This window comes from Heterodontus francisci, chromosome 32 (genome assembly GCF_036365525.1).
Source record: "Heterodontus francisci isolate sHetFra1 chromosome 32, sHetFra1.hap1, whole genome shotgun sequence".
In the NCBI taxonomy this organism is placed as follows: domain Eukaryota; kingdom Metazoa; phylum Chordata; class Chondrichthyes; order Heterodontiformes; family Heterodontidae; genus Heterodontus; species Heterodontus francisci.
Window position 1 is genome coordinate 55,053,637 of NC_090402.1, and position 14,336 is coordinate 55,067,972.

Sequence of the window (14,336 nt, forward strand, 5' to 3'; positions counted from 1 at the left end):
TTCTCTCTCTCTGTCTCTCTCTCTGTCTCTCTCTCTGTCTCTCTCTCTGTCTCTCTCTCTGTCTCTCTCTCTGTCTCTCTCTCTGTCTCTCTCTCTGTCTCTCTCTCTCTGTCTCTCTCTCTGTCTCTCTGTCTCTCTGTCTCTCTCTCTGTCTCTCTCTGTCTCTCTCTGTCTCTCTCTGTCTCTCTCTGTCTCTCTCTGTCTCTCTCTCTGTCTCTCTCTCTGTCTCTCTCTCTGTCTCTCTCTCTGTCTCTCTCTCTGTCTCTCTCTCTGTCTCTCTCTCTGTCTCTCTCTCTGTCTCTCTCTCTGTCTCTCTCTCTGTCTCTCTGTCTGTCTCTCTCTGTCTCTCTCTCTGTCTCTCTCTCTGTCTCTCTCTCTGTCTGTCTCTCTGTCTGTCTCTCTGTCTGTCTCTCTGTCTCTCTCTCTCTGTCTCTCTCTCTCTGTCTCTCTCTCTCTCTCTCTCTCTCTCTCTGTCTCTCTCTCTCTCTGTCTCTCTCTCTCTCTGTCTCTCTCTCTCTGTCTCTCTCTCTCTCTCTCTCTCTCTGTCTCTCTCTCTCTCTCTCTCTCTCATCTCTCTCTCTCTGTCTCTCTGTCTCTCTGTCTCTGTGTCTCTCTGTGTCTCTCTGTGTCTCTCTGTGTCTCTCTGTGTCTCTCTGTGTCTCTGTGTCTCTGTGTCTCTGTGTCTCTGTGTCTCTGTGTCTCTGTGTCTCTGTGTCTCTGTGTCTCTGTGTCTCTGTCTCTCTCTCTGTCTCTCTCTCGTAAACACCAAAGCAAATACTCATATAGATTCCAATTAAATCTCCCCTCAATCTCCTTTGTTCTAAGGAGAACAGCCCCAGTTTTTCCAACCTAACCTTGTAACTAAAATCCCAAGGTTAGGTTGGAAAAACTGGGGTTGTTCTCCTTAGAACAAGGGATTGAGGGGAGATTTAATAGAAATGTATAAATGTGAAAGGTACTTGACATTTAGGAAAGACAGGAATCTAGGAAAAGGTGGAGGGGTTGGCTCTGTTAATTAATGGTATGAGTGCAATAGAGAGGGATGACCTAAGTTCAGGAAACCAGGATGTAGTTCTCTGCTTCTTCCTTGAACAGAAGCCCAACCAGTCCCCATCCACCACCACCCTCCTTTGCCTGGCTGAACTTGTTCTAACATTGAACAACTTCTTCAACTCCACTCACTTTCTTCAAGTAAAAGGTGTGGCTAAGGGTACCTGCATTGGCCCTAGTTATGCCTGTCTTTTTGTGGGATATGTCGAACATTCCTTGTTCCTTTCCTACTCAGGCCCCCTCCCCCAACTCTTTTTTCCGGTACATTGATGACTGTATCGGTGCCGTTTCCTGCTCCCACCCTGAACTGGAAAACTTTATCAACTTTGCTTCTAATTTCCAGCTTCTCTCACCTTTTACATGGTCCATCTCCGGCACTTCCCTTCCCTTCCTCGACTTCTCTATCTCCATCTCTGGTGATAGGCTGATATATATAATATCCATTATAAGCCCACTGACTCCCACAGCTACCTCGACTACACTTCTTCACACCCTGTCTCCAGTAAGGACTCCATTCCATTCTCCCAGTTTCTCTGTCTCCGATGCATCTGCTGTGATGATGCTACCTTCCATGACAGCGCTTCTGATATGTCTTTCTTTTTCCTCAACGAGGATTCCCCCCCACTGTGGTCGACAGGGCCCTCAACCGTGTCCGGACCATTTCCCGCACCTCTACCCTCACACTTTCCCCTCCCTCCCAGAACCGCGACAGGGTTCCCCTTGTCCTCACTTTCCACCCCCTCAGCCTCCATATCCAAAGGATCATCCTCCGCCATTTCCGCCACCTCCAGCATGATGCCACTACCAAACGCATCTTCCACTCCCTTCTCATGTCAGCATTCCGAAGGGATCGTTCCCTCTGTGACACCCTGGTCCACTCCTCCATTACCCTCACTACCTCGTCCCCTTCCCATGGCACCTTCCTCTGCAATCGCAGGAGGTTTAATGTCTGCCCATTTACCTCTTCTCTCCTCACGATCCCAGGCCCCAAACACTCCTTTCAGGTGAAGCAGCGATTTACTTGTACTTCTTTCAATGTAGTATGCTGTATTCACTGCTCACAATGTGGTCTCCTCTATATTGGGGAGACCAAACACAGACTGGATGACCACTTTGTGGAACACCTCCGCTCAGTCCGCAAGCAGGACCCCAAGCTTCCGGTTGCTGGCCATTTGAACACCCCCTCCTCCCCCCCACCCCCCTTGCTGTCATGCTCACATCTCTGTCCTGGGATTGCTGCGGTGTTCCAGTGAACATCAATGCAAGCTTGAGGAACAGCATCTCATTTACCGATTGGGCACACTACAGCCTGCCGGACTGAACATTGAGTTCAATAATTTCAGAGCTTGACTGGCCCCCCATTTTACTTCTACTTTTTAGTTATTTTTTTCTTTTTCCTTTTTAATTTTTTTTTGCTTTTATTTTATTTTATTTCATCTTAGTTTGTTGAGTTTGCTTACCCACTTTTTTTTTCAGGTTTGTTCTTGCGGCTGTTCAATTTTCAGGCTGTTAACACCCTATCTGTACTAATGCTTTGTCATTCAACACACCATTAACATATTGTTTGCCTTTGCTCCACGACCTTCTGGTCAGCTATTCTGTGATCTTGTCCGATTTACACCTTCTCCTTTGTTATCTCTTGCCCCACCCCCGCTTTACTTGCTTATAACCTTTTACATTTCTAATATTTGCTAGTTCTGAAGAAGGGTCACTGACCTGAAACTTTAACTCTGCTTCTCTGTTCACAGATGCTGCCAGACCTGCTGAGTATTTCCAGCATTTCTTGTTTTTATTTCAGATTTCCAGCATCTGCAGTATTTTGCTTTTATATTAACCAGGATGTAGAAGTGGTTTGGGTAGAGCTGAGAAATGATAAAGACAAGAAGCCGCTTGTAGGAGTGGTGTACAGGCCCTCTAATAGTAACAACATGGTAGGTCCGGGTATAAAGTAAGAAATAATGGGAGCTTGTCAGAAAGGTTCGGCGATAATCATGGGGGATTTTAATTTACGTATAGATGGGAAAAATTAGATGGGCAAAGGTAGCCTAGATCAGTTTATAGAATGTTTCTGGGATAGTTTCTTGGAACAGTATATTCTGGAGCCAACCAGAGAGCAGGCTATACTGGACCTGGTATTGTGCAATCAGATGGGGTTAATTAATGACCTCATAGTGAAGGCACCCCTAGGTAGCAGCGACCATAATGTGGTTGAATTTTACATTCAGTTTGAGGGAGAGAAGAGTGGGTCCAAGACGAGTATTTTAAACTTAAATATGGGCAATTATGAGGGCATGAAAGCAGAGCTAGCTAAGGTGAACTGGCAAATTAGGTTAATGGATAGGTCAATAAAGATGCTGTGGCAGACATTTAAAGGGATATTTCAGAATACACATAATAGATACATTCCAACGAGAAAGGTGGCACAGTGGCGCAGTGGTTAGCACCGCAGCCTCACAGCTCCAGCGACCCGGGTTCAATTCTGGGTACTGCCTGTGTGGAGTTTGCAAGTTCTCCCTGTGTCTGCGTGGGTTTCCTCCGGGTGCTCCGGTTTCCTCCCACAGCCAAAAGACTTGCAGGTTGATAGGTAAATTGGCCATTATAAATTGTCCCTAGTATAGGTCGGTGGTAGGGGAATATAGGGACAGGTGAGGATGTGGTAGAAATATGGGATTAGTGTAGGATTATTATAAATGGGTGGTTAATGGTCGGCACAGACTCGGTGGGCCGAAGGGCCTGTTTCAGTGCTGTATCTCTAAATCTAAAAGAAAAATTCCAAGGGGAGGGCCCACCATTTGTGGTTAACAAAAGAAGTTAAAGATAGTATCAAACTTAAATGAAAAGCATATAGTTATGCAAAGATGCGTGGCAGGACAGAATATAAAAACAGCAAAGAATGACAAACATTAATATGGAGGGAAAAATTAGAGTACGAGAGAATGCTAGCTAGAAATAAAAAAGAGTTTTTATAGATTAAAAAAAAAAGTTAACAGTGAGCATTGATCCTATAGAAAATGAGTCTGGGGAATTAATAATGGATAATAAGGAAATGGCAGATGAACATGAATGGGTATTTTACATCGGTCTTCACTATAGAGGATACAAGTAACATCCCAGAATCAGCTGTAAGTCAGGAAATGGAAGGGAGGGAGGAACTCAAGAAAATTGCAATCACCAGGGAAGTGGTACTGAACCAATTGTTGGAGCTGCGGGCTGACAAGTTCCTGGGTCCTGATGGACTTCATCCTAGGGTCCTAAAAGAAGTGGCTAGTGAGACAGTCAATGCATTGGTTATAATTTCCCAAAATTCCCTAGATTTGGGGAAGGTTCCATTAGATTGGAAAATAGCGAATGTAACTCCTTTATTCAAAAAGAAAGGGAGACAGAAACTAGGAAACTACAGGACAGTTAGCTTAACATCTGTCATAGGGAAGATATTAGAAGCCATTATTAAAGACATTATCACAGGGCACTTTAGAAAAGTTTAAGGTAATCAGGCTGTGTCAACATGGTTTTGTGAAAAGGAAATCATGTTTAACCAACTTATTGGAGTTCTTTGAGGAAGTAACATGTGCTGTGGATAAAGGGGAAGTGATAGTTGTACTGTACTTAGATTTTCAGAAGGCATTTGATAAGGTGTCTGTGACGGAAAAACCCACATGCCAAATGGAAAATATTAATTTCGTTGTATGACACTTTGCCTGAGAACTTTTACTGAACATTATTACAAATAACTTTTAAAAAACAAAACAGAATAGCTAAAGGTGGCCACGCACAGTTTGCATATGAGAAGCCAAAGATTGGCTGGGAGACAGGTGATTACCCAGTCTAGCTAGAACAATGGGGGTACTCCCTGATTCAATTAACGAGAATGGTTTTGTCAACGTTGCTCATCAAAAGCCATCAACACCCATTGACTTCGAAAGAACCAAACCCACCGTCCCCTTCCCCAAATCAAGTATGTTTGCACAGGTTGCGATAAGAACTTTGAATTTGAAAAAACCTTCCAGAAACATCTGTTTTCAAACAGAGGTGGTCACATGACATACCTGCATGTGTAACTCTTGAGTTTGTGAATTGTGCCTCAGAAGAAAGACAGTAACTGAAATCCAAGGAAAAAAGCACCTCTCTCCATCAAAGTCCCAGGGAAGCCTCGGTGACAGGCTACAGATCCTTACAGGCAGCAACCAAGAGGACGGATAAAGCCTCTCGTCAGCCTTCCGGTACCAGAGAAGCAAGCCCAAATTGTGCACATGGCCCAGTGAGAGCTTCAAGACTTCAATTTCATCCAAAGATACTGGAACTACACTTCCGTATTTAAATTCCGTTTTTACGAAGGACTCTACTCCAACCTCCCAAATCTGTTTTTTTTCCCTCCGTATCTTTGTGTATGTATGTGCTTGTCGTATGAATGTGAGCATGGGTACGGCGTGTATTTTAGTAATTTTAACCAGTTTAGATTGATAAGGTTAATAAACTTGCAACTTTCTTGTTTGAACTCAAGAAAACCTGTCATTTGCGAGTATATATTAGAGTAATAGGAGCAAGTGCTCATTGAGTTGGTAAGTTAAATCACTGTTTAAAAGATAAACCCTGTTGCGGTCAAACTAGAGAAGGGGCGAAAGGGGAGCCTGAGACCCCTTTCTCACCTGGTTGTAACAGTGCCTCATCAAAGGTTATTGCGGAAAATAAAAGCCCATGGTGTAGGGGGTAACATAATGGCTTGGATAGAAGGTTGGCTAGCTAGCAGAAAACAGAGTAGGCATAAATGGGTTATGTTCTGGTTTTCAAGATGTAACAAGTAGTGTGCCGCAGGGATCAGTGCTGGGGCCTCAACTTTTTACAGTTTATATAAATGACTTGAATGAAAATGTATGGTTGCTAAATTTGCAGATGACACAAAGAGAGGCAAGAAAGGTTGTGAAGACGACATGAGGCTACAAAGTGATATAGATAGGTTAAGTGAGTGGGCAAAGATTTGGCCCATGGAATATAATGTGAGAAAATGTGTAATTGCCCATTTTGGCAGGAAGATTAAAAAAGAAACATATTATCTAAATGGTGAGACATTGCAGAGCTCTGAGATGCAGAGGGATTTGGGTGCCCTGGTGCTTGAATCGCATAAGGTTGGTATGCAGGTACAGCAAGTAATTAGGAAAGCTGATAGAATGTTATCATTTATTGCGAATTGAATACGAAAGTAAGGAGGTTACGCTTCAGTTATACAGGGCATTGGTGAGACCACATCTAGAGTACTGTGTACAGTATTTGTGTCCTTATTTAAGGAAGGATGTAAATGCGTTGGAAGCAGTTCAGAGATGGTTTACTAGACTAATACCTGGAATGGGCAGATTGTCTTATGAGGAAAGGTTGGATAGGCTGGACTTGTATCTGCTGGAGTTTAGAAGAGTAAGAGATGACTTGATTAAAACCTATAAGATCCTGAGGGGTCTTGACAGAGTGGATGTGGAAAGGATGTTTCCGCTTGTGGGAGATTCTCAAACTAGGGGTCGCTGTTTAAAAATATGGAGTCGCCCATTTAAGGCAGAGAAATACTTTCTTAGAGGATCGTGAGTCTTTGGAACACTCTTCCTCAAAAGGTGGTGGAAGTAGAATCTTTGAATATTTTTAAGGCAGAGGTAGTTAGATTCTTGATAAGCAAGGGGGTGAAAGGTTATCAGGGGTAGGCGGGAATGTGGTTCAGCCATGAACTTATTGAATGCTGGAGCAGGCTTGAGGGGCTGAGTGGCCTGCTCCTGATTCGTATGTATGTTCGTATAAGACTATGATAATTTAGACAAGGCAAAACTGTTCACATTAACTAATGGTACAAGGACTAGGCACAGATTGAAGGTTTTGGCAGGAGATGCAGGGGAAATATGAGGAAATTCTTTACGAAGCGGGTAGTAATGGCTTGGAACTCACTGCCCACAAGGGTGGTAGAAGTGGAGACAATCAATGACTTCAAAAGGATGGAAACTTGAAGGAAATAATTATTTAATATTTCTGCCATCTCCCGAGCGTTACCTGTGGTAATATCTAGTTTATCCCTTAAAGGTCCTATTCCCATCCCAGCCTTCCTTTTTTATTGATATACTTGTCAAATATTTTACTGTTTTGCTCTATGTTCCTTGATTATTTAATTTTAGAGTTCCTCTTTGCCCCTCTAATTGTTTTGACTTCTCTCCTAATCTCTTCATATTCTCTTATGCATGACTCTGCTGTCTATGTACTTTATGTATGCCTCTTTCCCAACCTTCAGTTGTTTCCTTATGTCTTTATTTATCCTTGGCGTCTCCCGAGTGTTTAGTTCTTTCCTTTTAGTGGAATGTATTTTTCTTGCCTTCTGTTGAAGACTGTTTTAAAGGTTTTCCATTGTTGGTCGACGTTGTTTGCCAAGTTTGTTGTCCATTTTATTTTCCCAAGTTCTATTCTCAGCCTTTCATAATCAGATTTTTTAACCTGGTTTTCATCATACTTATGTCCTTCTCTATTATCATAAAATGTGTCATTTTATGGTCATTATTGCCTAGATGTTCCCCTGCTGTTTGTAGTGTACATTAATGATTTAGATGTGAATACAGGAGGTATGAACAGTAGGTTCACAGATGACATGAAAATTGGTGGTGTCGTAAATAGTGAGGAGGAAAGCCTTAGATTACAGGACAATACAGATGGGCTGGTAAGATGGGCGGAGCAGTGGCAAATGGAATTTAATACTGAGAAGTGTGAGGTGATGCATTTTGGGAGGACTAACAAGGCAAGGGAATATACAATGGATGGTAGGATCCTAGGGAGTACAGAGGGTCAGAGGGACCTTGGTGTACTTGTCCATAGATCACTGAAGGCAGCAGCACAGGTAGATAAGGTGATTAGGAAGGCATATGGGATACTTGCCTTTATTAGCCGAGGCATAAAATATAAGAGCAGTGAGGTTATGATGGAGCTGTATAAAACGCTAGTTAGGCCACAGCTGGAGTGCTGTGTCCGGTTCTGGTCGTTGAAGGTTGTGATTGCACTGAACAGGGTGCAGAGGAGGTGTCATAACCAGGGGGCATAGATTTAAGGTAAGGGGCAGGCGGTTTAGAGAGGATTTGAGGAAAAACATTTTCACCCAGAGGGTGGTTGGAATCTAGAACATACTGCTTGAAGGGGTGGTAGAAGTGGGAATCCTTAATATTTAAGAAGTATTTAGATGAGCACTGAAACGCCGTAGCATACAAGGCTACGGGCCAAGTGCTGGAAAATGGGATGAGAATAGAGAGGTGCTTGATGACCAGCATGGACACGATGGGCCTGTTTCTGTGCTGTATGACTCTACTTTTACTTCTCTTATCTGCTTCATTCCCCATTAGTAGATCCAATAGTGAATCTTCCCTTATTGGGCTTTTTTACATATTGGGTTAGAAAAGAGTCCTGTACGCATTGCAGGAACTCCTGTATTCCCTTAACCTCTTTACCTACCACTTCTGTCCAATTTATATTGGGGTAGTTGAAATTCCCCATGATTTTTTTTTACTCAATTCACTAATTTGTCTGCACATTTCTTTCTCCTCACTTCCACTGTTACTTGGTCTGGAGACTACATCTATTGGTGTGATTGATCCTTTATTATCTTTTATCTCTCCAAATGGATTCTATTTTTGTCTTGCTTATAGCTGCCTCCCTTTTTTTCTACTGCCATTGTTATCTCTAATAGGTACAGTTACTCCACCTCCCTCTTTCCCCTCTCTATCTTTTCTAAATATGTTATACCCTGCATCAATCCTGATTTTACTGTAGCCATTTGTCAGTAATCCTTAGTATGTCCGGTTCCTCCAACTAGGAAGGTGGTAGCGTAGTAGTATTATCATGGACTAGTAACTCCGAGACTCAGGGTATTGATCTGGAGACATGGGTTCGAATCCCACCACAGCAGAAGGTGGAATTTGAATTTAATTAATAAATCTGGAATTAAAAGCTAGTCTAATGATGGCCGTGAAACCATTGTCAATTGTCGTTAAAAACCCATCTGGTTCACTAATGTCCTTTAGGGAAGGAAATCTGCTGTCCTTACCTGGTCTGGCCTACATGTGACTCCAGACCCACAGCAATGTGGTTAACTCTTACATGCCCTCTGAAATGGCCTAGCAAACCACTCAGTTGTACCTAACCGCTACGAAGTCAATAAAAAAAAAAGGAATGAAACCGGACGGACCACCTGGCATCGACCTAGGCACTGGAAATGACAACAGCAAACCCAGCCTTTGTCGACCCTGCAAAGTCCTCCTTACTAACATCTGGGGGCTTGTGCCGAAGTTGGGAGAGCTGTCCCACAGACTAGTCAAGCAACAGCCTGACATAGTCATACTCACGGAATCATACCTTACAGACAATGTCCCAGACACTGCAATCACTTTTTCTGGGTATGTCCTGTCCCACCGGCAGGACAGATCCAGCAGAGGTGGCGGGACAGTGGTCTACAGTTGGGAGGGAGTTGCCCTGGGAGTCCTCAACATCGACTCTGGACCCTATGAAGTCTCATGGCATCAGGTCAAACATGGGCAAGGTAACCTCCTACTGATTACCACCTACTGCCCTCCCTCAGCTGATGACTCCGTACTCCTTCATGTTGAACACCACGTGTAGGAAGCGCTGAGGGTGGCAAGGGCACAAAATGTACTCTGGGTGGGGGACTTCAATGTCCATCACCAAGAGTGGCTTGGTAGCACCACTACTGACCGAGCTGGCCGCGTCCTAAAGGGCATAGCTGCTAGACTGGGTCTGCGGCAGGTGGTGAGAGAACTAACAAGAGGGAAAAACGTACTTGACCTTGTTCTCACCAAACTGTCTGTCGCAGATGCTTCTGTCCATGACTGTATTGATAGGAGTGAACACTGCACAGTCATTGTGGAGACGACGTCCTGCCTTCACATTGAGGATACTGTCCATCGTGTTGTGTGGCACTATCACCGTGCTAAATGGGATATATTTCGAACAGATCTAGCAATGCAAAACTGGGCATCCATGAGGTGCTGTGGGCCATCAGCAGCAGCAGAATTGTACTCAACCACAATCTGTAACCTCATGGCCTGGCGTATCCCCCACTCTACCATTACCATCAAGCCAGGAGACCAACCCTGGTTCAATGAAGAGTGCAGGAGGGCATGCCAGGAGCAGCACCAGGCATACCTCAAAATGAGGTGTCAACCTGGTGAAGCTACAACCCAGGACTACTTGCATGCAAAACTGCATAAGCAGCATGCAATAGACAGAGCTAAACCATCCCATAACCAATGGATCTGATCTAAGCTCTGCAGTCCTGCCACATCCAGCCGTGAATGGTGGTGGACAATTAAACAACTAACTGAAGGAGGTGGCTCCACAAATATCCCCATCCTCAATGATGGGGGAGCCCAGTACATCAGTGCGAAAGCTAAGGCTGAAGCATTTGCAACAATCTTCAGCCAGAAGTGCCGAGTTGATGATCCATCTCGGCCCCCTCCTGAAGTCCCCAGCATTACAGATGCTAGACTTCAGCCAATCTGATTCACTCCACATGATATCAAGAAACGACTGAAGGCACTGGATACTACAAAGGCGATGGGTCCTGACAATATTCCGGCGATAGTACTTGCCGCACCCCTAGCCAAGCTGTTGCAGTACAGCTACAACACTGGCATCTACCCGGCAAAGTGGAAAATTGCCCAGGTATGTCCTGTACACAAAAAGCAGGACAAGTCCAACCCGGCCAATTACTGCCCCATCAGTCTACTCTCAATCATCAGCAAAGTGATGGAAGATGTCATCAACAGTGCCATCAAGCAGCACTTTCTTAGCAATAACCTGCTCAGTGATACCCAGTTTGGGTTATGCCAGGGCCACTCAGCACCTGACCTCATTATAGCCTTGGTTCAAACATGGACAAAAGAGCTGAACTCAAGAGGTGAGGTGAGAGTGACTGCCCTTGACATCAAGGCAGCACTTGACCGAGTATGGCATCAAGGAGCCCTTGCAAAACTGGAGTCAATGGAAATCAGGGGGTAAACTCTCTGCTGGTTAGTCATACCTAGCGCAAAGGAAGATGGCTGTGGTTGTTGGAGGTCAATCATCTGAGCTCCAGGACATTACTGCAGGAGTTCCTCAGGGTAGTGTCCTAGGTACAATGTTCAGCACCATTCGTAACTCCTGAAATACTGAAGCAGTCCGTGTAGAAATGCAGCAAGACCTGGACAATATCCAGGCTTGGGCTGATGAGTGGCAAGTAACATTCGCGCCACACAAATGCCAGGCAATGACCATCTCCAGCTGTTTATGTTTCTTGTAGATCCCTCTCCCCAATCTTACTAGTTTAGAGCAAAAACCAAAAGTGGTGGAAATACTCAGCAGCTCGGGCAGCATCTGTGGAGTAAAACAAAGTTAACGTTTCAGGTTGATGACGTTTCTTCAGTACTGGCAAAGGTTAGAAATGTAATAGGTTTTGAGCAAGTGAGAGGTGGTGGAGGAAGAATAAAAGGGAAGGTTTGTGACTGGGTGGAGGGCAGGAGAGATTAAATGAATAAAATACATGGTACAAAACCCTCCCTCCCAGAACCATGATAGGGTTCCCCTTGTCCTCACCATCCACCGTTACCAGTCTCTGTATCTGGCATTTCTGCCATCTGCAGCGTGATACCACAACCAAACCCATCTTCTCCTCCCCTTCCCTTTCAGCATTCTGAAAGGACTGTTCGCTCCGTGACACCCTGGTTCACTCCTCAATCACCCCCAATACTTCCTCCTTTTCCTTGGCACCTTTCTCCGCAAGGGCAGGAGATGCGATACCTGCCCTTTTACCTCCTCTCTTCCCACCGTTCAGGGCCTCAAACACTCCTTCCAAGTGAAACAGCGATTTACTTGTACTTCTTTCAGTTTAGTGTACTGTATTCGCTGCTCGCAATGTGGTCAGCTCTATACTGGGGGGACTAAATGCAGACTGGGTGATCGCTTTTCAGAATACCTCTGTTCAGTCCGCAAGCATGACCCTGAGCTTCCTGTTGCTTGTCATTTCAAATTCCACCTTGCTCCCTCTATGACCCTCTGTCCTTGGTCTGCTGCAGTGTTACAATGAAGCTCAACGCAAGCTTGTGGAACAGCACCTCATCTTTTGACTGGGCCCTCCACAGCCTTCCAGACTCAACATTGAGTTCAATAATTTTAGATCATAACCTCTGGCCCCACTTTTTTCTCCCCTTTTTTCCTTTTTTTTTGCTGATTTGTTTTTTTGTTGTCTTTCCACTCCACCCCACCCCACCTTTTTTATTTCTTAATCTTGTCTTGACTAAAGTACATGGTCTTAATCTTGTCTTCGGACAGCGGCTCTCCTGCCATTTATAACTCATCTCGGCACATCTTTTGTTACTTTATTTGGCTTTGGACCATGAAACCTTTTGTCATTTAATCTCTCCTGCCCTCCACCCTATCACAGACCCTCCCTTTTGTTCTTCTTTTCCCCACCCCCACCTTTCACTTGCTCAAAACCTGTTACATTTCTAACCTTTGTCAGTTCTGATGAAAAGTCATCGATCTGAAACATTAACTCTGTTTTGCTGCACAGATGCTGCCTGACCTGCTCGGTATTTCCAGCATTATCTGCTCTTGTTTCAGTTTCCAGCATCGCAGTATTTTGCTTTTTTTTTTACTACATTAAAGCCTTCGCCACCTCCCAAGTTACCTTTTCTACTAGGACACTGGTCATATCCCAGTTCAGGTGCAGCCTGCTCCATTGGAGAAGCTCCTTCCTGTCCCAGAACTGGTGCCAGTGTCCCATAGAAAGGAACAACTTTTTCCCACGCCAGCTCTTTTAATCACATATTAATTCTCCTGATCTGGCTTCTGCTTTGACAGTTTGCACAATAATCCAGGCATTTCAATTTAACTCCTGATACTCTTTCAGCAGAACCTCCTCCCTGTTCCTACCTATGTTGCTTGTTCCAACATGGATGAAAACAGCTGGATTTACCACTCCCTTTCCAGGTTCTTCTCCGGTCACTGAGATATTTCTTACCCTGGTAATAGGTAAGCAACGCACCCTTTGGGATTCCCATTCTTGGCTGCAGAGAATGCTATTTATCCCCCTAGTTCTAGAATCTCCTATTAGTACCACATTTCTGTTCTGCTCTTCACCCCCTTGGACAGCCACGATGCCTTGGTCTGCATTGTGGCTGCCCTCCTTGCAGTCTTTCTCTTTGCCCTCACAGGTAGTGAGTACATCATACCTATTGGACAGGATCAATGTCTGCGAGACCTCCTTCTCGACCTCTCCTATATTCCCTCCCGGCTCTCTGACAGTCACACGCTCCCTTTCCTGAGCCTGTGTTTTCCTCGGGGGTGTGACTGTATTCTGGGTTAAACTGTCCAGAAATTCCTTCCCCTTCCTTGTGCCGGAGTCTCGCCAATTCACACTCCAGTTCAGTGACTGAACTGGAGAGACTTGCGATGGAGACATCTCCTACAAATGGGGTTGCTCAGGACAGTCTTCCCATCCACAAATGCGCACATTCTGCAGTCCAGACACACATTCTGCACTCCTATATCTTGGACTAGCCTTATTTATTTATTTAAGTCTTTATTCGGTGATTATTTGCAGTGAACTCAATTCTGCGATCATCTTTGCTGACCTGTATTATTCATTCAAAGCTGACCCATAGAAAAAGTCAGTAATAATGTATTTAAAAGGAAGACCTTTTTGGACAGCACATGGTATAATTGGGAAAAGGCTGCTTCTGGGCTGGTGTGTAATCTGTGAATCAGCCGTGAGTCAGATGTGCTGGTGACCGGTGAGATTGTGTAACCTGATGGTTCTACCTGAGCCAGGAACACCAGGTCAAGCCAAGGCTGGAAGGAATAAACATGGAAGTGGCTAGACTCAGTCAGCCCTGCAGTGTGCCCAGTGTGAGATGGTGGATGCCCGGAGGCTTGGACCACTCGCAGGGGTTGAGGATGAAGGAATCGCCTGTGAAAGGAGGCGTCTGGTGACCCCTTCAATGAATGAATGCCATGTGTATCGAAGCTATTGGTGCTGTCCCAGTTGGAGATTATGTGCCTGACATTGTCACACTCAGGTACACGATGCTCTGGGCCCAGCCAGGCTGTTACTGGAGGCAATGTTAAAAAGAAAAGATCGAGATGGTGGAAAACTGAATTAAAATCAGAAACGCTGGAATCTCAGAAGGTTTTTTAGTATGATAGGAGAGAGAGTAAGGTTCACTTGAATTATTGATTTAACGAACTGTGCAGCCCACATTTTTTTTTTGGCAGTTACAGCAGTG

At 44.6% G+C, this 14,336-nt stretch overlaps 1 protein-coding gene across 4 annotated transcripts in view; it reads left to right on the forward strand.

Annotated features, from left to right (window-relative positions):
* LOC137347822 (exonuclease mut-7 homolog) overlaps positions 1–14,336 on the forward strand; it is a 556,743-nt gene that overhangs the window by 36,538 nt on the left and 505,869 nt on the right. The gene's annotated exons all lie outside the window — the stretch shown is intronic.